This window comes from Oncorhynchus keta, chromosome 16 (assembly GCF_023373465.1).
Source record: "Oncorhynchus keta strain PuntledgeMale-10-30-2019 chromosome 16, Oket_V2, whole genome shotgun sequence".
Classification (NCBI taxonomy): domain Eukaryota; kingdom Metazoa; phylum Chordata; class Actinopteri; order Salmoniformes; family Salmonidae; genus Oncorhynchus; species Oncorhynchus keta.
Window position 1 is genome coordinate 16,641,657 of NC_068436.1, and position 19,861 is coordinate 16,661,517.

Here is a 19,861-nt window from a genome sequence, read left to right on the forward strand (position 1 = left end):
TGCTCTTCCTCCCGGGGAAGGACTGCCCGTTCCATGATCTCGCCATCACGGTTGACAACTCCATTGTGTCCTCCTCCCAGAGCGCTAAGAACCTTGGCGTGATCCTGGACAACACCCTGTCGTTCTCAACTAACATCAAGGCGGTGGCCCGTTCCTGTAGGTTCATGCTCTACAACATCTGCAGAGTACGACCCTGCCTCACACAGGAAGCGGCGCAGGTCCTAATCCAGGCACTTGTCATCTCCCGTCTGGATTACTGCAACTCGCTGTTGGCTGGGCTCCCTGCCTGTGCCATTAAACCCCTACAACTCATCCAGAACGCCGCAGCCCGTCTGGTGTTCAACCTTCCCAAGTTCTTTCACGTCACCCCGCTCCTCCGCTCTCTCCACTGGCTTCCAGTTGAAGCTCGCATCCGCTACAAGACCATGGTGCTTGCCTACGGAGCTGTGAGGGGAACGGCACCTCAGTACCTCCAGGCTCTGATCAGGCCCTACACCCAAACAAGGGCACTGCGTTCATCCACCTCTGGCCTGCTCGCCTCCCTACCACTGAGGAAGTACAGTTCCCGCTCAGCCCAGTCAAAACTGTTCGCTGCTCTGGCCCCCCAATGGTGGAACACACTCCCTCACGACGCCAGGACAGCGGAGTCAATCACCACCTTCCGGAGACACCTGAAACCCCACCTCTTTAAGGAATACCTAGGATAGGATAAAGTAATCCTTCTCACCCCCTTAAAATATTTAGATGCACTATTGTAAAGTGGCTGTTCCACTGGATGTCATAAGGTGAATGCACCAATTTGTAAGTCGCTCTGGATAAGAGCGTCTGCTAAATGACTTAAATGTAATGTAATGTAACCTCCATGTGTAATGTAACCTCCATGAGTAATGTAACCTCCATGAGTAATGTAACCTCCATGAGTAATGTAACCTCCATGAGTAATGTAACCTCCATGAGTAATGTAACCTCCATGAGTAATGTAACCTCCATGTGTAAGGTTGCTACGCTTTACCAAACATGGAGGTGTGTATGGGGCCATGTGTATGGGGCAGCAGGTAGCCTCGTGTTGGACTTGTAACCGAATGGTTGCAAGATCGAATCCCCGAGCTGACAAGGTACAACATCTGTTGTTCTGCCCGGGGACAGCGTGGGGACAGGTCTGACCCTGCCTGCAACTGGGTAACCTCCATGAGAAATGTAACTAGGAGGAGAGGTAATGAGTCTTTTACCTACTCTGAAAGCTGGGGTAATTTGTAGAAAAGGTGAACTGTAGAGGACTAAGATTACTGTGTGATCTTGTTTCAAACACTAGTTAATAACTGGACGACCGTGCCACAGTCAGAGAATCACTCTGCCATTGGCCTCCACTCACACACTGCATTCCAAACCACACCATGATTTGTTTTTCATTTACTTTCACTTCACACTGCTTACATTTTCTCTCCATTTTTCATCTCATTATTCTGTGTGTGTGTGTAGTGTGTGTGTGTGTGTGTGTGTGTGTGTGTGTGTGTGTGTGTGTGTGTGTGTGTGTAAATGAACGTGTGTGTGTGGACTTGCTGGTTTTGTTTGTTTTTTGTCAGTGAATCGCACGCTGGCGAGCTAAGCAGTAACTATCCGTTTTGTATAAACAGGCGAGAAACACCCGGTCTGAGGGAAGACGAGAGAGAGAGAAGGAAGGAGGTAGGAGAAGAGAGAGAGGGGAGGACAGGAGTTCTCCTGAAGCTCCTGCCAGGATTGGGGGTCATGGCGACAGGGAACACGGCCTCTGTTTCCCACCCGGAGCTTGTCGACAGGAATTTAATGTCGGCTCTAAAGTCTGAACTGGCTCAGCGGGGGTGGGGGGTTAGCCACCGTGGGAGGAAATACTTTCCCTCCATGTCAAAGCCCGGCCTGTTTGCGACTGCCCCCACCACGCCACCTAAGGGACATATTAACATCTTCTGTTCAACTCCAGTCCTCCACAATCCCTCACACTCCTCCACACTCTCACTCTCCCTCTCCTTTCCTCTCACCCAGTCCGCCTCCTGAGCTCACTCTGCCTCTTTGTTGTCTAGCGTCCCCGGCCGCCCCAGTTGCAGGCAGGGTCAGACTTGTCCCCACGCTGTTGCCACTTTGGTCCCAAGCCCAGTAAAAAAATCCCTTCCCCTCCTGATTAAATCAAGCTGGACATTTCTGTGGAGGTGGGCGGAGGGAGGAAGGAGGGAGGGAAGGAAGGAGGGAGGGAAGGAAGGAGGGAGGGAAGGGACTCGCTGCCAAACGTTGAAGCAGCGACACACTGTTCCAGTCAAGTCACACAAACTTATGTTCCCCCTGCCTCCCTCCTCTCCACTCCTAGAAAAAAAATATACAAAATTCGAAGAAACTAAATATCTGTGGAGCAGAGAGGAAGGGAAGGTGGAGGGGAGCAGAGAGGAAGGGAAGGTGGAGGGGAGCAGAGAGGAAGGGAAGGTGGAGGGGAGCAGAGAGGAAGGGAAGGTGGAGGGGAGCAGAGAGGAAGGGAAGGTGGAGGGGAGCAGAGAGGAAGGGAAGGTGGAGGGGAGCAGAGAGGAAGGGAAGGTGGAGGGGAGCAGAGAGGAAGGGAAGGTGGAGGGGAGCAGAGAGGAAGGGAAGGTGGAGGGGAGCAGAGAGGAAGGGAAGGTGGAGGGGAGCAGAGAGGAAGGGAAGGTGGAGGGGAGCAGAGAGGAAGGGAAGGTGGAGGGAGCAGAGAGGAAGGGAAGGTGGAGGGGAGCAGAGAGGAAGGGAAGGTGGAGGGGAGCAGAGAGGAAGGGAAGGTGGAGGGGAGCAGAGAGGAAGGGAAGGTGGAGGGGAGCAGAGAGGAAGGGAAGGTGGAGGGGAGCAGAGAGGAAGGGAAGGTGGAGGGGAGCAGAGAGGAAGGGAAGGTGGAGGGGAGCAGAGAGGAAGGGAAGGTGGAGGGGAGCAGAGAGGAAGGAGGCACAGTGGTGGAGAAAAACACAAATCTAAATGAGGCCTAAGGACATGCTGAGAGGATTCTGGCCCTGTTAACACGTTCATGGTCACATAACACCGCCGTGGCGATGCAGGGGTCAGGGAATGTGAAACGCCATCCGCCAGCTGACTACCGGTAGCCACGGTGTTTGGCCACGCTAACAAATCTGTTTTACTGACAAATGTATGCAGCCAGCCCAGAGAAATGAACCAGAGAAATAAATTAACATTATGGGTTAAAGATGTACTATCCAGAAATCGCTTTGCCATTTCATGATTGCTAAAATGTATATATTTCGCCTAATTTAATTTTATGTGATAAAACAAGCATTGTACCATCTAAACCGCTGTGAAATATATTTTCTATAACCAAATATATTGTATTTCCAGATGTTTGAAGCTGGTCTTCAAAACCGAAAGTAAAAGACACAAAACTAAACTTAAAACTGAGAAGATCTATAACGCGCATTTCTTTGAGAATTTTGTCAGGTTGCCCAAAAAGTGACATATTGCAGCTACAAGCTACATTGACAACAACACCATGTCAATTGCCTCAATGCAATCTTATCAGCACACTATACTTGTGATGAATACAAACTACTACACAGATGGTTTTTAAAAACCTAAAACCCAAAATACCATCCATGGATGCAATATGAAAAATCAAGCAAAACAACCCACCCAGTCTAGCTCCTGCATCAGGCTTCCCCACTCCTAACATTTAGTGTTCCAGATCAGCACAATGCTTGGAGGGTAGTGATGATTCAGAGAGGGAGAGATCAGGGCTGTGGCGGTGGGAGCCACATGCAGTAACAGCGGCGGTGGTTAGTTTGCGGGGACGTTTAGGAAACAGCAACGTACTGTACGTACCGACCGACCGACCGACCGAGGCCTGCGCTCCATTTGGAGCCCAAGTCCCACGATGATGACATCATGTGAGCATCCCAAATGGCACTCTATTCCCGACACAGGGCCACTACTTTTAACCAGGTCCCATAAAGCTCTGGTCAAAAGTAGTGGACTACATAGGGAATAGGGTGCAATTTGGGCTGCACCCCGTGACACAGTGAGTAGGAGGCGTTAGAGGAGAAGAGCAGAACAACATGAATTCCTCCCCTTCAACCTCACAGCTCTGCAGTTATTAGTACAGAGTCCATTGATCTTCCTAATCCACTAACTGACAGAGGCACACAGCCACGTTCAGGACGAAACCACTGAATAATAGCATTAACACACACGAGCGCCTAGGAACGTACACGAAGAACACATACGTACAGTGGGGAGAACAAGTATTTGATTCACTGCCGATTTTGCAGGTTTTCCTACTTACAAAGCATGTAGAGGTCTGTAATTTTTTATCGTGGGTACACTTCAACTGTGAGAGACAGAATTTAAAACAAAATCCAGAAAATCACATTGTATGATTTTTAAGTAATTAATTTGCATTTTATTGCATGACATAAGTATTTGATCACCTACCAAACAGTAAGAATTCCGACTCTCACAGACCTGTTAGTTTTTCTTTAAGAAGCCCTCCTGTTCTCCACTCATTACCTGTATTAACTGCACCTGTTTGAACTCGTTACCTGTATAAAAGACACCTGTCCACACACTCAATCAAACAGACTCCAACCTCTCCACAATGGCCAAGACCAGAGAGCTGTGTAAGCACATCAGGGATAACATTGTAGACCTGCACAAGGCTGGGATGGGCTACAGGACAATAGACAAGCAGCTTGGTGAGAAGGCAACAACTGTTGGTGCAATTATTAGAAAATGGAAGAAGTTCAAGATGACGGTCAATCACCCTCGGTCTGGGGCTCCATGCAAGATCTCACCTCGTGGGGCATCAATGATCACGAGGAAGGTGAGGGATCAGCCCAGAACTACACGGCAGGACCTGGTCAATGACCTGAAGAGAGCTGGGACCACAGTCTCAAAGAAAACCATTAGTAACACACTATGCCATCATGGATTAAAATCCTGCAGCGCACGCAAGGTCCCCCTGCTCAAGCCAGCGCATGTCCAGGCCCGTCTGAAGTTTGCCAATGACCATCTGGATGATCCAGAGGAGGAATGGGAGTCATGTGGTCTGATGAGACAAAAATAGAGCTTTTGGTCTAAACTCCACTCACCGTGTTTGGAAGAAGAAGAAGGATGAGTACAACACCCAGAACACCATCCCAACCGTGAAGCATGGAGGTGGAACATCATTCTTTGGGGATGCTTTTCTGTAAAGGGGACAGGACGTCTGCACCGTAATGAGGGGAGGATGGGTGGGGCCATGTATTGCGAGATCTTGGCCAACAACCTCCCTCAGTAAGAGCATTGAAGATGGGTCGTGACTGGGTCTTCCAGCATGACAACGACCCGAAACACACTGCCAGGGCAACTAAGGAGTGGCTCTGTAAGAAGCATCTCAAGGTCCTGGAGTGGCCTAGCCAGTCTCCAGATCTGAACCCAATAGAACATCTTTGGAGGAGGCTGAAAGTCCGTATTGCCCAGCGACAGCCCAGAAACCTGAAGGATCTGGAGAAGGTCTGTATGGAGGAGTTGGCCAATTTCCCAGCTGCAGTGTGTGCAAACCTGGTCAAGAACTACAGGAAACATATGATCTCTGTAATTGCAAACAAAGGTTTCTGTACAAAATAGTAAGTTCTGCTTTTCTGATGTATCAAATACTTATGTCATGCAATAAAATGCTAATTAATTACTTAAAAATCATACAATGTGATTTTCTGGATTTTTGTTTTAGATTGTCACTCACAGTTGAAGTGTACCTATGATAAAAATGACAGACATGCTTTGTAAGTAGGAAAACCTGCAAAATCAGCAGTGTATCAAATACTTGTTCTCCCCACTGTACGTCGCCACACACACACACACACACACACACACACACACACACACACACACACACACACACCCCCCACACACATGTAAAAGCTAATACCAACTAACAAAAGCTCTTCCAAACAAACATACTGTACACACACATACTGTACAGTTCAAACACCAAACTATTTCCCTTCTTAGTGCCGGTGACAGACAGTACTTGACCTGTCCATGTAAGTGCCTGTGAGTGTGTGAGAAAGTAGGAGGAGATACGATGAAACAACTAAACAGACCCCATTGTCTGGCCCCTTACTCAGGAGGCCTTCAAATCATTTACACACCAACTTCTTCCACCTCTTCACACAACCCATGATGTTTAAATTAAAGAGGGCCGGGGTTGGAGAGGAGGGGTTTTCCTGAACATAGTTGAAAATTATTTTCTCTGGACAGTTTTAAGAGTCTACATCCTGTGTTGGAGTTCTCTAATCATCACCAGCGCAATTTACAATCAGAACACACAGCAAGACAGCCGGTCCAGACCAGCTCATCTGTTGACATTGGCCCTGGCCCTCCTCCGTCTCGCTGTGCTGGGGCTATGCTGCAGCTGCCATTTGAGTGGGGGACACGGCACCGGGCCATGACAAGGGTGGGGCCCCACCTCTAAGGGCACCAAAGCAACCCACACACACACACACACACACACACACACACACACACACACACACACATGCAGAAGGATATGTGCGGACACACATGGAAATGCACTTATGCACACATAAGCCCAATGCATGATTGCTCACTTTATAAACACACACATGCAATGCACACTAATACAGCAAAGGCACACAATATCTCATACATAACTGCATAAACACTCAGTGTTACCACAAGAACACAAACACACAAGACCTGCTTCTTCTCAGCATCTGTGCTGTTTTAGTGTGGCCCTAGTTCAGATACTGTGTATGTGTGTGTGTGTCAGGATGCTCTCCCACCCACAGTTCCCAGCTGGCCACCATCCCAGTGCTGCTGCTGCGCCGCGGGCTGAACAGAGCTCACTGTGTGTGTGTGTGTGTGTGCTCCCTCACAGCCCCAGACTGTCCTGACCAATGTGCTTCTGATTAGGTGGCTTAATTACAGCTGTAAAAACAATGTTGAGATAAGCCTCAAAATTGCACAGTGTGTCAGATACTATTAGCCAACCTTGGACGGCAGCCATTGTTATCCAACTCTTCCAACGAACAACCCCCCCACCCCACCCAGAGGGGTTGAGTTTGTCTTGGTCTCCGCTACAGACAGGAAAGGCAGAGAGGAAACCTGGTGGAATGTTCACACGTCGAAGACGAGGGTGAGAAGAAGAGAAAAACGTCCCCTCTTCAGCTGGAGCAGGTGTGATTTACACTTCATTAGGATAAACGGCTCTTTAAACCTGGGCTGTTGTCTTTTGGGGAGTGGAACGGCCAGCGCCGGCTCCATGGGTAAGCTGATATTCTATTAGCAAACAGACTGGGAGAGAAGAGGAAAGGTTTCCAGGTCTGGGAGCCTGGAAGGTCAGCCTGTGTGGGTGGTGACATCAGACAGTGTTCAGGTCTTTGTGAGTCAGTGACAGTGACTAAAGTACAGGAGGAAAAGGTGTGCCAGAGGCCTCTTCATGGAGACCATGTTCAGAAAGAAATTACAAGAAGTAGAGAAAACCTCTTGCACACAAATCCTGGGTGGTCCCTAAAACTGTCGGACCCGTCCAAGAAAGAGCCAGTCCTTTTTCTTCCCCCCCTGTATCCCTGAGGTTCCTTCAGCCCCAGTGTTTTGGGGGAACCAGGTGTCACGGGTGAACGGGGACATTCATCAAGCTCACTTACAGCTCATCAGCTCGGCTCAGACGACCGACGGGGCCCGCTGGAGAAAGAGAGAGACAAACAGAGAGGGCGGGTTTCAATTTTGAATAAGCGGAGCTGGGACTGGGACGCGTACGGGCATGTTTCCAAACCTCGGCCAGGCCTACACCGTGGCCTCCACGGTGGCCTACACAGACACGGCAGTATGTCTCTCCACAAGGCTCACATGGCTGTCACAGTCCCACGCAAAGAGAGAGAGAGAGGGAGGGAGAGAGAGAGTGTGAGAGTGCGAAAGGAAGAGCGAGGGAGAACATGGGACCGAGAGAGAGAGAGGACAGAGAGCAAGTTACCACCGCCTATATTGATTACTGAGGTCTAGGCCGAGTTGGTCTCACTCTCTCCACTTCCCTTCCTCCTGAAAGCCCCTTTGCCGTGCGTCGCTATAGGTGGAGGCTATCTGCCATCGTTTGAATAATTGATGGCTGATTCAAGGCAATCAGGTCCTCACAAGACAATACACTCCTCCCCGGGGAAGAGAGAGGAGGGAGAAACGGGCCTCTGTGTGTCCTGGCACTGTGTTAAAGCTAAAAGCTTTTAGGAAGCTCAGAGAAGTCCAGCAGCAACTCTGGTGGAAGGGGAGGGCCCCTCTCGTTGCATAATGGGCCAGTCAGAGTGGCATTCCCATAAAGACAGAGGCAGAGAGAAAGAGAGAGATGTGCATGGTATCTGAAGTGTTTCAGAGAAAGACAGAAAGAGTGTGTGTGCATGCGTGCCTGTCTGTGTGAATTTGTGTGTGTGTGTGCTCGCACTCTGGTATGAGAGACCCTTCCACCAAACAGGAAACCTGTACAGTTAATAGCGCCACAACCCTTTTCCTCTTGTACAGTACAGGGTGACGGTGACAGTGAGAAAAGGAATCTAAGCCAATTGATCCCAAATCAGTCTATGTACACACAGAGCTGCATTTCGACAGGCAGCACCAATTCTGATCTTTTTTCCCTTTCACTAATCAGAAAAGATCTGATGAAAATATCTGATGGATTGGTCAAAAGACCACTAGTGGGGAAAAAGATCAGAATTGGGCTGCCTGTGTAAACGCAGCCAGAGAGAAACTGATCTAATTTCCACTGTAAAACACAAGGCAGCAACAGCAGTGAGGCCAGCCAGCCACATATGGAAACAATACTAGCCATCACCTCATTACTAATGGTCATGCTTTGCTATCTGAGAGGTTGTACTGAAGCACAAGGCAATAGAATAACATAGGAATTAGACACTCCTGGGTAGGAGGCCAATCTCGCTCAAGTTAAAAAATAGATAATTAACAAAAGTGAAAATAAACAATGAGAAATTAAGTCAACATTACAGTCAAAAGAATAGAGACATTTCAAACGTCATATTGAGTATAGTGTTGTAACAGTGTCTCCCTGGTCCCTCATCTCTACATCTCATGAGTGTTTCAGTTACTGGATGTTGTTGCTCTAGAGAATAAGAACGGCCGGGTCAACAGGTTGGGTTGGGAGCGCGCTGTTCCCTTGATGTGGGAGTTTCACTGGGGTTTACTAATGTCCTGTTATCACTTCCTTTAGTGGGCTTAGGAGTGTTGGCTGATCTCTGAGGACCACCAACATGGTGTCTTTGTCTGGGAAAACAGGCTGTTACTGACTGACTGGACTGCATATAGGGGCATGTATCTCTAGACTACAGAGAGTACACAAAGCTTTACCCACACAAACCACACGCACACTCCACCCAGTTAGAGAGCCATCTCTATGTTTGCTTTGCATGGTCCCGTGCCTGTCAGTCCACCCAGGTGCTCTCAGACTGACCTCATCATCACACACACTGAGGAACCTACAAACACCAGAAGTTCGATACAGGCCTAGACTGTATCTACAGGGGTGTTCAATGGCAAAAGACAGAATGAAGGTTCATTCAGGGGGAAACACAGCTTTGTCATTGTAACTTAAGCTTTTCTCAAATGAACAAAAAACACACAAAAGACAAGTGTTGACTTAAGTCACAACACATCCTAATCCATTTCTAAACGGTAAAAGACCTCTCAGTAATTGAATTAGATTCAAAGTGCATTAAGCTTTGTACCGTGTACGAAAGTTTGGGCTAATTTCAATATCAAAAGACATGCGTTTGTTAATTTGCATTATACGGAGGGGGGCAGTTGCAACAAGTCTGAAACCAAGTCCCCATCGTAGCTCAATCAAAATATTGACACAATGTAAAAAAGGAAGATGATATAATTGAGAAATGTTTAAATATTATATCATACATACTACCAAGATGAAAAGGAGTCAGTCCAATTAGATGCGTTAAAAAAAAACATTGTTACTTTCATTTTCACGTCATTATTTTGTTACAAAGCTGTACTGATTTACTATCTAGTGATGTAACCGACAAGGAACTTTTCCTTTTCTACTGGATCATTCTAAAACTGTTGAAATAAAATGAAACGACCTGAGAGTCATCATGAAATATGCTAAAATTGTCAACACCACCAACCTAAGATGGCAAAATTGCTTATTTTAACTTTCAGCAACATCAACCGGTTTTCCTTTGTTCCGGTGTAGTATGGAGATATGATATCTTGCATATTCATGGCCTGCCTGTTTTGAGGGCTTGTCACTGTGATTGCCGTCTCCGACCCTGCCTGCCTAGCGCTCAGGACGCCCAGCACCGCGGCGAAACACTCTCTGCCTCACACTTAACACAACCCAACTGACATAACGGAGCGCTTGAACTGACGGCAGATGGAGTCGGCCCCGCCGCCTCCCGGTGAATCAACGGGACATGATAAACCACTGACTCAGAGGTCACCATCACCTTCTGGGAGAGCCTCTGTCGCTGGCGGGAGCAACCAACACACACAAGCACAAGGAAATGTACGCACACACACACAGACCGGCGGTGACACATCTTCCTACTTCCTGACTTTGGCTGGGTTAAATACATCAAACCCCCCACAGCCTGGCGTTAGACCTGCCTCCCACCTCAGCAAAAGGGAAGAGACAGCCGGGGGGGGAGGAGGGAGCCCTATAGCTTCTCAGACAGAGAGCCAGTATGGATTTAGGACTTAAACTTGGGTAGTTATAAGGTCGATATAATATTGAAATGCATGGGAATAATTCAATTTTGCTGTGGACAGGTAGCTGGGTCAGTCTGAAGGATTAATAAAACAGCTAGCAGTATTTTGCTGTGATGAAAGTTCTCATTGAGCCTGTATCCCCCTGTAGCTCAGTGAAACAGAACAGGAGCTCAGTGATTGATTCATCAGCAAGGCCAATACGTACAGGAAGGTCGTGACCTCAACATGTATACAGTACAGTGGTGGGTTTAGACACTGCGAGGGCCGTTGTAAGGTGTGTGTGTGTGTGTGTGTGTGTGTGCGCATTCACTGCCTTCAGAAACTATTTCCGCCCCTTGACGTTTTCCCCCAAAAAATGTTACAGCCTGAATTTAATAAGTATTAAATGTAAATGTTGTGTCACTGGCCAACACACAATACCCAAAATGGAAAAAAAAAGTGGAATAAAAAAAATAAAGAAATAAATTGAATCCAAAATGAAATACTGAAATGTCTTGAGTCAGTAAGTATTCAACCCCTTGTTACGACAAGCCTAAATAAGTTCAGGAGTAAAAATGTGCTTAACAAGTCGCATGGACTCATGAAGACTCATGGATTTGAAATGACTACCTCATCTCTGTACACCACACATAGAATTATCTGTAAGGTCCTCAGTCGAGCAGTGAATTTCAAACACATATTCAACCACAAAGACCAGAGAGGTTTTCCAAAGCCTCACAAAGAAGGGCACCTATTGGTAGTTGGGTAAAATAAAATAAAAACGGACATTAAATATCCCTTTGAGCATGGTAAGGTTATTAATGACACTTTGGATGGTGTATCAATACATCCAGTCATTACAAAGATACAGGAGCGACAGGTAGCCTAGTGGTCAGAGCATTGGAACAGTTACCCAAAGTTAGCTAGATGGAATCCCCGAGCTGACAAGGTACAAATCTGTCATTCTGCCCCTGAACAGGCAGTTAACCCACTGTTCCTAGGCCGTCATTGTAAATAAGAATTTGTTCTTAACTGACTTGCCTAGTTAAATAAAGGTTAAATTAAAACTAAAATAAATACAGGCATTCTTCAGTTGCCGGAGAGGAAAGAAATGGCTCAGGATTTCACCATGAGGCCAATGGTGACTTTAAAACAGTTTAATGGCTGTGGTAGGAGAAACCTGAGGATGGATCAACAACGTTGTAGTTACTCCACACACGAACCTAAATGACAGAGTGAAAGAAGGAAGCCAGTACAGAATTAAAATATTCAAAAACATGCATCCTGTTTGCACCAAGGCACTAAAATAAAACTGCAAAAAAGTGGGAATGCACTTTGTATTCAGGACAAAAAGTTATGTTTGAGGCTAATCCAATATAACACATTACTGAGTACCACTCTCCATATGTCCAAGCACAGTGGTGGCTACATCATGTTATGGTATGCTTGTAATCGTTAATGACTGGGAAGGTTTTAAGGTTAAAGAAAAAAGAAACGGATGGAGCTGAACACAGGCAAAAACCTAGAGGAAAGCCTGGTTCAGTCTGCTTTCCACCAGACACTGGGAGATGAATTCACCTTTCAGCAAGATAATAACCTAAAACTCAGGCCAAATCAACACCGGAGTAGCTTACAGCGAGGACAGTGAATGTTCCTGTGGCCGAGTTACAGTTTTGACTTAAATCTACTTGAAAACAGTTGTCTAGCAATGACCAACAACCAGAACAGAACTTGAAGAATTTTCTAAAGAATATTGGGGAAATGTTGCACAACCCAGGTGTGGAAAGCTCTTAGAGACTTACCCCAGAAAAACTCACAGCTGTAATCTCTGCCAAAGGTGCTTCTACAAACTATTGACTCAAGTATGTGAATACTTAAGTCAATGAGACAGTTCCGTATTTCATTTTTAATAAATTAGCAACCATTTTTAAAAACATGTTTTCCCTTTGTCATTATGATGTATTGTGTAGATGGGGTGAGATTTAAAAAGGGGGCAGTGACAACAAAATATGGAATAAGTCAAGGGTATGAATACTTTCTGGAGGCACTGTAGACACGCCAGCGCACGCTCTGCTGCTCCAACCCTCTACACTACCAACAATACACTGTAGACACGCCAGCGCATCGCTCTGCTGCTCCAACCCTCTACACTACCAACAATACACTGTAGACACGCCAGCGCATCGCTCTGCTGCTCCAACCCTCTACACACTACCAACAGCGCACGCTCTACACTGTAGACACGCCAGCGCACGCTCTGCTGCTCCAACCCTCTACACTACCAACAATACACTGTAGACACGCCAGCGCACGCTCTGCTGCTCCAACCCTCTACACTACCAACAATACACTGTAGACACGCCAGCAGCGCATCGCTCTGCTGCTCCAACCCTCTACACTACCAACAATACACTGTAGACACGCCAGCGCATCGCTCTGCTGCTCCAACCCTCTACACTACCAACAATACACTGTAGACACGCCAGCGCACGTTCTGCTGCTCCAACCCTCTACACTACCAACAATACACTGTAGACACGCCAGCGCACGCTCTGCTGCTCCAACCTCTACACTACCAACAATACACTGTAGAGCGCACGTGCTCCAACCTCTACACTACACAACAATACACCAGACACGCATCGCACGTTCTGGCTGCTCCAACCCTCTACACTGTACACGCCAGCGCACGCTCTGCTGCTCCAACACACTACCAACACTGTAGACACGCCAGCGCACGCTCTGCTGCTCCAACCCTCTACACTACCAACAATACACTGTAGACACGCCAGGGCACGCTCTGCTGCTCCAACCTCTACACTACCAACAATACACTGTAGACACGCCAGCGCACGCTCTGCTGCTCCAACCTCTACACTACCAACAATACACTGTAGACACGCCAGCGCACGCTCTGCTGCTCCAACCCTACACTACCAACAATACACTGTAGACACGCCAGCGCATCGCTCTGCTGCTCCAACCTCTACACTACCAACAATACACTACAGGCACGCTTGGTGCCGATGTAGCTCACTATTCTGTGTGTGCATTCCCCATGGAATCTCCATGTCAGTACATTACCGTATAAGTGGCGGAACTGATCAGGGGACTTTCATACACATACATACAGTACAAACACAATTGATCTTCTAGCAGCATGCTCCTGAGAGGGAAGGCTTGCAGAGAGGAAAGATCTATACATTTACAAGTAATAGATCACAGGCACTCATACGGAAATACAACTCTGCATTGAAGGGACAAACACCTGTTTGATAAGGATGTGACATGGGGCCAATATCTCCCAGAACATTAGAATACAGTGTATCATATCAGCCATTGAACTGTAAAGATGTTTATAGTAAGTAATATATACTATTTTATGTGAACAGAGTACCATGTAACATTTTGATTCATTGTAGATTGGCCTTTTCTTTTGTATTTAGGCATTTATTTATTTTTCTTCACGGACACATTATCTCTTCGGGATGATCAAATGCTGAATATGTTGGAAAACATTTGTACCTCAATCAAATGGTGTTTATGTCAATCTTGTGTTTGTAGCAGTAGTTCACTGTGGACACGTTAGTGGAAAGGACGTTGTCATCTACTATAAACATGAAGGTTTCAGGAAGGATGGGGACACAGAATGATAATGCTAGGGTCACTCTTCACATTTTCTGTTAAATTAAATAAATAAACAGATATAGATGTATATTTTCAGCAGTACAGAGGCTGCATACTTCCTTGTTAGTAAAGGGAATTATTTACAAATTGGGTTTTTTTCAACATTAAAAAAAGATATATATATATATATATATTACTAATATTGGCTTTGCAGCTAATCGATTCTCCCCATGTATATTTCTGTTGTATAAGAGTGAGGGCATTAGTTACTTTAAAATAAACACTTTCTCTTAGATCTTGGTTGAGGCTGCTGTGCACTCAGACAGCAGTCAATGATATGTTTGAAATTAAAATAAATGGACTGAAGAGAGTTGATCTGTGTGTGTGTGTGTGTGTGTGTGTGTGTGTGTGGCATTGCGTTCGTGCGCGCTTGTCTGTGTAGTGAAGTGAGTTGCTCTGTGAGAGACTAATGAGAGTGATCACAGATGCTGAGAGACCAAACAGTCTGAAACAGAGAGGAGCTTGTTCTCTCCCACTGAAATAGAGGAGCCTTTAAAGAATATTATCTTTAAAGAAAGAAAACACAAAGGGTGATAACAGTTAAGAATAATGATGGAATTATATTACCTTTTTAAATGTAGAAACACCCTAAACTACTAGTACTGCAACTAATTCACCATTCAGCTATGAATTGGTTGCATTATATTGAGACCACTGCACATTTTACTGAATGCTTATCCTGTTTGTAATGTACAGAAATAACACTATGCATTGTGTTTGTGTGGTTTTGATCTCTACCCCATCTACAGTAAAAATGTTTGTAATGTACAGTAACAACACTATGCATTATGTTTGTGTGGTTTTGATCTCTACCCCATCTACAGTAAAAATGTTTGTAATGTACAGTAACAACACTATGCATTGTGTTTGTGTGGTTTTGATCTCTACCCCATCTACAGTAAAAATGTTTGTAATGTACAGTAACACTATGCATTATGTTTGTGTGGTTTTGATCTCTACCCCATCTACAGTAAAAATGTTTGTAATGTACAGTAACAACACTATGCATTGTGTTTGTGTGGTTTTGATCTCTACCCCATCTACAGTAAAAATGTTTGTAATGTACAGTAACAACACTATGCATTATGTTTGTGTGGTTTTGATCTCTACCCCATCTACAGTAAAAATGTTTGTAATGTACAGTAACAACACTATGCATTGTGTTTGTGTGGTTTTGATCTCTACCCCATCTACAGTAAAATGTTTGTAATGTACAGAAATAACACTATGCATTGTGTTTGTGTGGTTTGGATCACTACCCCATCTACAGTAAAAATGTTTGTAATGTACAGAAATAACACTATGCATTGTGTTTGTGTGGTTTTGATCTCTACCCCATCTACAGTAAAAATGTTTGTAATGTACAGTAACAACACTATGCATTGTGTTTGTGTGGTTTTGATCTCTACCCCATCTACAGTAAAAATGTGTGATGGAGAAGACGAGGTCAAAGTGCATACAGTATGTTGTTAATGTACAGTAAAGACAATAATATGGATGTTCAGCAAGTACTGTAGATAAATGAGAGAGAGAGAGACAGAGAGAGAGAAAACTAGTTGGTCTATTTAAACTCTTCCCCCGCAGGGTAGAGTATTTACAAGGAAACGGTTATCATTTAGTCTCTGTTGCGGATCAAGATGTCAGGCTCCACAGAGAATCTTCCCAGTGCTGTGAGGGGCAAAAGTGCATTTTAAGAGCCTCAGGATCTGAAGGGGAAAAAATTATTTGCAAATGTCCAAATATCTCTAATTGACCTGGACTATGGCCTGTGTGCAGGAACTGTTTGAAATCGATAGCGAGTGCGTTAATGCGCTTTTTCCTGAAGAAAAAGTACTGTTGCTGCTCAAAGGAAGAGGGTCATACAGCAAAAGCACAACAACATATCATTAAGTCACTGTGGACCTGATGATGAAGAAGCCTATAACTACCTCTCATAATGGAGGACTGGAGAAGTCTCAATTGCTTGTGTTGAATGAATTGCGATTCCTTTTCCCCACCAATCAGACAGGGAGTTACCTACTGCTACTCGAGTTGCCTATTCAGTGTTCAGTACTGTGTACACACTATACATGTCATTTATGATAGCGTACACAAACACATTAGTCCCCACTGAAATACCAGTAAGCTACCACAGAGTCAGGTGTATTTGTTTCTTTGTGTGTTTAGTGAGATAAATCAATGTACCGTATTGCAATGGATGATGGGATTCACAATTAGCCCCAGCACAGTGAATCCCTGAGTGTCCGTGGGTGGGTGGTGTGTGTGGATAATGACTTACAGTCAAGCTGACACTCCTTCACTCTTCCCCCTCTGGCCCTCCTGCCTGCGGGTCCCTCTCCTGTCCAGGTGCCTTGTGGGTAACGGCCAGCTAGGCGAGCTAGGCCAGGTGGGCGAGGAGAGCCCCTCCTGGTGGCGCTGGGGCGTGACAGCTCGACGCGCTCTTTGACCTGCAAGGAAGGCAAAACAACATCAATGGTAATTCCCCTTCAAACACATTAACTGGGAAGAACCAAGTCCCACCGAGCCCCTCTGAGTGGACTTGCATTGATCGCCCAGACTCCAGAAATCTATGAATAAATTGAGCACTAATTGATTTTTTTCTCAATTTTTATTTTCACAACAGAAAATAAATCTACTAATTCTCTGAATGGAAGCGATGAATGTCAAAGATGGGAAACTGCCTTTTCTTTACTTAAAATTTAGAGGGAAATACAATCTACGAGCAACAATAAATCCTACGAAATTCTGAATAGTAGTGGCCCAATGGCCAGTCCCTAGACCGGTTTATTTTTACTAGAGCTAGTAGTTTTATTATATTGAGACTTGACAAGAGTCAATAGAAAGTCTACCTTGAGCTTCTGTTGCCAAGTAAACAAACAAAGAGAATTCATTGTATCGGCTGCCGTGGCAACAACCCCAGAAATTAACCCATTAGGGTCTTAGGATTCAGCTACCTTTTAATTGCTTTCAAAGGGGATTGGAGAAGCCTGATGGTTAGAGGGGAAACAGTGTCACATCTGCATTACAAGGGTTTTCCATCCCCTTACACCCGCGAGTTGGAGGAGTGATATTGTCAATATTGGAAGAGAAACATTTTAAAAAGATCCAAAAGCTCAAGTGTACGGTTGTACATTCTGGCACCAAAGAGAGAATTGTTTTTTAAATAATGTTCAGAATCTTTAGAAATAGTATATTTCAACTTGATAAAGAAGCGATCGATTGAGAGAGCAATATTTTTTTTCCTGAAAATTACCTTGGCAAACAAAAATCCCTGGTCTCAAATACTCTCTCTCCTGTGATTTCATATTACATTAACAAAAATACAAACAATCAAATGGTTGTTGAAATGCAGCACACAACTGACAATTGGAGTCCCAGAAAAGAATACTAATTTCTGAAGACAGTTGACCAATATCAGAAAAATACAAGTGTACAGTAAATCAACTTTGGACATCATTGCAGCACCTCAGTGTGACATACTGTCTACATATGTAGTACCCAAGCCTTATATTGAGAATAAATTAAAATATGAGGCTTTGTATAGTGCTATAAAACTAGCAGAACATAATACCTGTTCCAGCCTTCTTCCAAGACCTACAAATAAACATTCAAACATGGATTGATGTTCTGAATGTAAATTACTACACTAAATAAAGACTGGACACATAAAGAGATTGCGGATGTGTGAATAAAAATATATCCTCACATTTAATTCTGATCTTCATTTTTACCCATTTAGGTATTCTGATGGTGAGGTTGTACTTTGCTGTGGTATATACTCGGCAATCACCAAATCAAAGAGACTGCTTCTTCTAAGACTGTAGGACTCATGGAGTTGAGCTGCAATACTGACCAGATTCAGGTATCATACTGCCACCAGTTGGTGACAAGGCAGAACAACAGGAGAAAAATGATATTTTTTTTGTTGCCTACAGTACAGAATGTATTAGGATACAACAACTGTGCTTATCATAAATAGCTGGTAAAACACTTTGAATTGCAGGAGACTACTATACTAATTTACAGCGGAAATATATCTTCACTGTAGGTAAACTGAGATCCCTGGGTCCCAAGCCCCACTGAATGAAACACGTGCTTCTGACAATGGTACCTTATTCCATGTATAGTGCATGGACCCAGGTCAAAGGTAGTGCACTACATATGGAATAGGGTCCCATTGTGGATGCACCCATGGGATACATGTGGGTATACTCTCATCATCAAGTGCAAAGAAAGAAATCTCCCTGATCGTTCCTCTATGTTTGATGGATGAGTTGTGCATATAATGACTGGACATTACCTCTGTAAATAAACAGGCTTCCACATCACAATGCCCCGACAAGCAGAACATCTGGGGGCGCCATGGAGACAGGATCAAAAGGCTTGTAGAATCTAGCGTCCTCCCCGGGTCTGACTGTACCGGACATGCATGGTGACATCATTCCCTTCAACAAGCAGCTGCAGTGTTTTCCTATCTAACTTACAAGTATGTCATCATCGACTTCATGCTAGTTTGTTAGTCATCAATGTCTTGTTTTTTTGGATCGCAATTTGTTCATATTGGTTGTCAGACTGTTTAGTGATGTTGTAGCTGCTGGGTTGAAGTGGTGCTGATATACACCATACTGGTCAAACTATGAGTTGAGTTCAACATTCCAACACTTGAGGACAGGTTCCCTTAGTGTGGGCTGGATAGGGGACACACAGTGCTGTACAGAGAGGCCAGAGGTTTGACATGGGCCTATTTATTCTCCTTTAATCCTGACAGAAAATGGCTGCAAGGATCCAAGAAGAAAAGCGAATGCTGCCGAATGTATGACCGATGCAATGACAACATACAGGCAGCTTACAAATTAAGGAAAAGTGGACCGAAGAGGAAATAATGCCAACTTTTCAACGGAGAAATACACACGATTATGCCGAAACGTTGCTGTAGCCAACACAGTAAAATGCTTAGATACGTATAATACAGCAACAGCACATACTGAGTGTTGTCCTCACCAGCACTTTCCAACTCAAATCCAATTGTCAAATCCAACTGACAAATCTCACCAAATAGCAAGCCGATGTTCTTCTGTACTGTTACAATGTGGGCCACAGAACTACACCACACATTACAGATGTAGGATCTTAATTTGAGCCAGTTTGCTACAGCAGGAAAAGAAACCTGTAGCAACAGGAAATTTGAATGATTTTGTGGATTATAATTCGTGGCTATTTTGTAGGGGTCGATACATTTTCCGTAAGGGAAAATCAAGTCTGAAATTTCAACGTGGAAATTAAAAACTTCAGAAGCCTTTTTAAACCTCAAATACACGACACATTTTAAAATGTCCCGCATTGCAGGGTGATCAAATTATGATCCGACATCTGTACTCTGGGTTGGTGTAGAACAAGTCGGACAAATGCTCTAAACCTTAATCAGTCAAGCTGTATTCACTCAAGTGATTACAGGGCCGTGTAAAGTGGTGAGCAA

At 44.9% G+C, this 19,861-nt stretch overlaps 1 long non-coding RNA gene across 2 annotated transcripts in view; it reads right to left on the minus strand.

Moving 5' to 3' along the window:
- The window catches only part of LOC127907978 (uncharacterized), a 58,189-nt gene extending 38,670 nt beyond the window's left edge, over positions 1–19,519 (minus strand). For both annotated transcript variants that reach the window (XR_008065789.1, XR_008065788.1), the window contains exons 1-2: positions 19,387–19,519; positions 16,664–16,832 (exon numbers count right to left, since the gene is read on the minus strand). This is a non-coding gene — a long non-coding RNA (uncharacterized LOC127907978). The remainder of the gene's footprint in view (positions 1–16,663; positions 16,833–19,386) is intronic.
- Between the last annotated feature and the right edge of the window lie 342 nt (positions 19,520–19,861).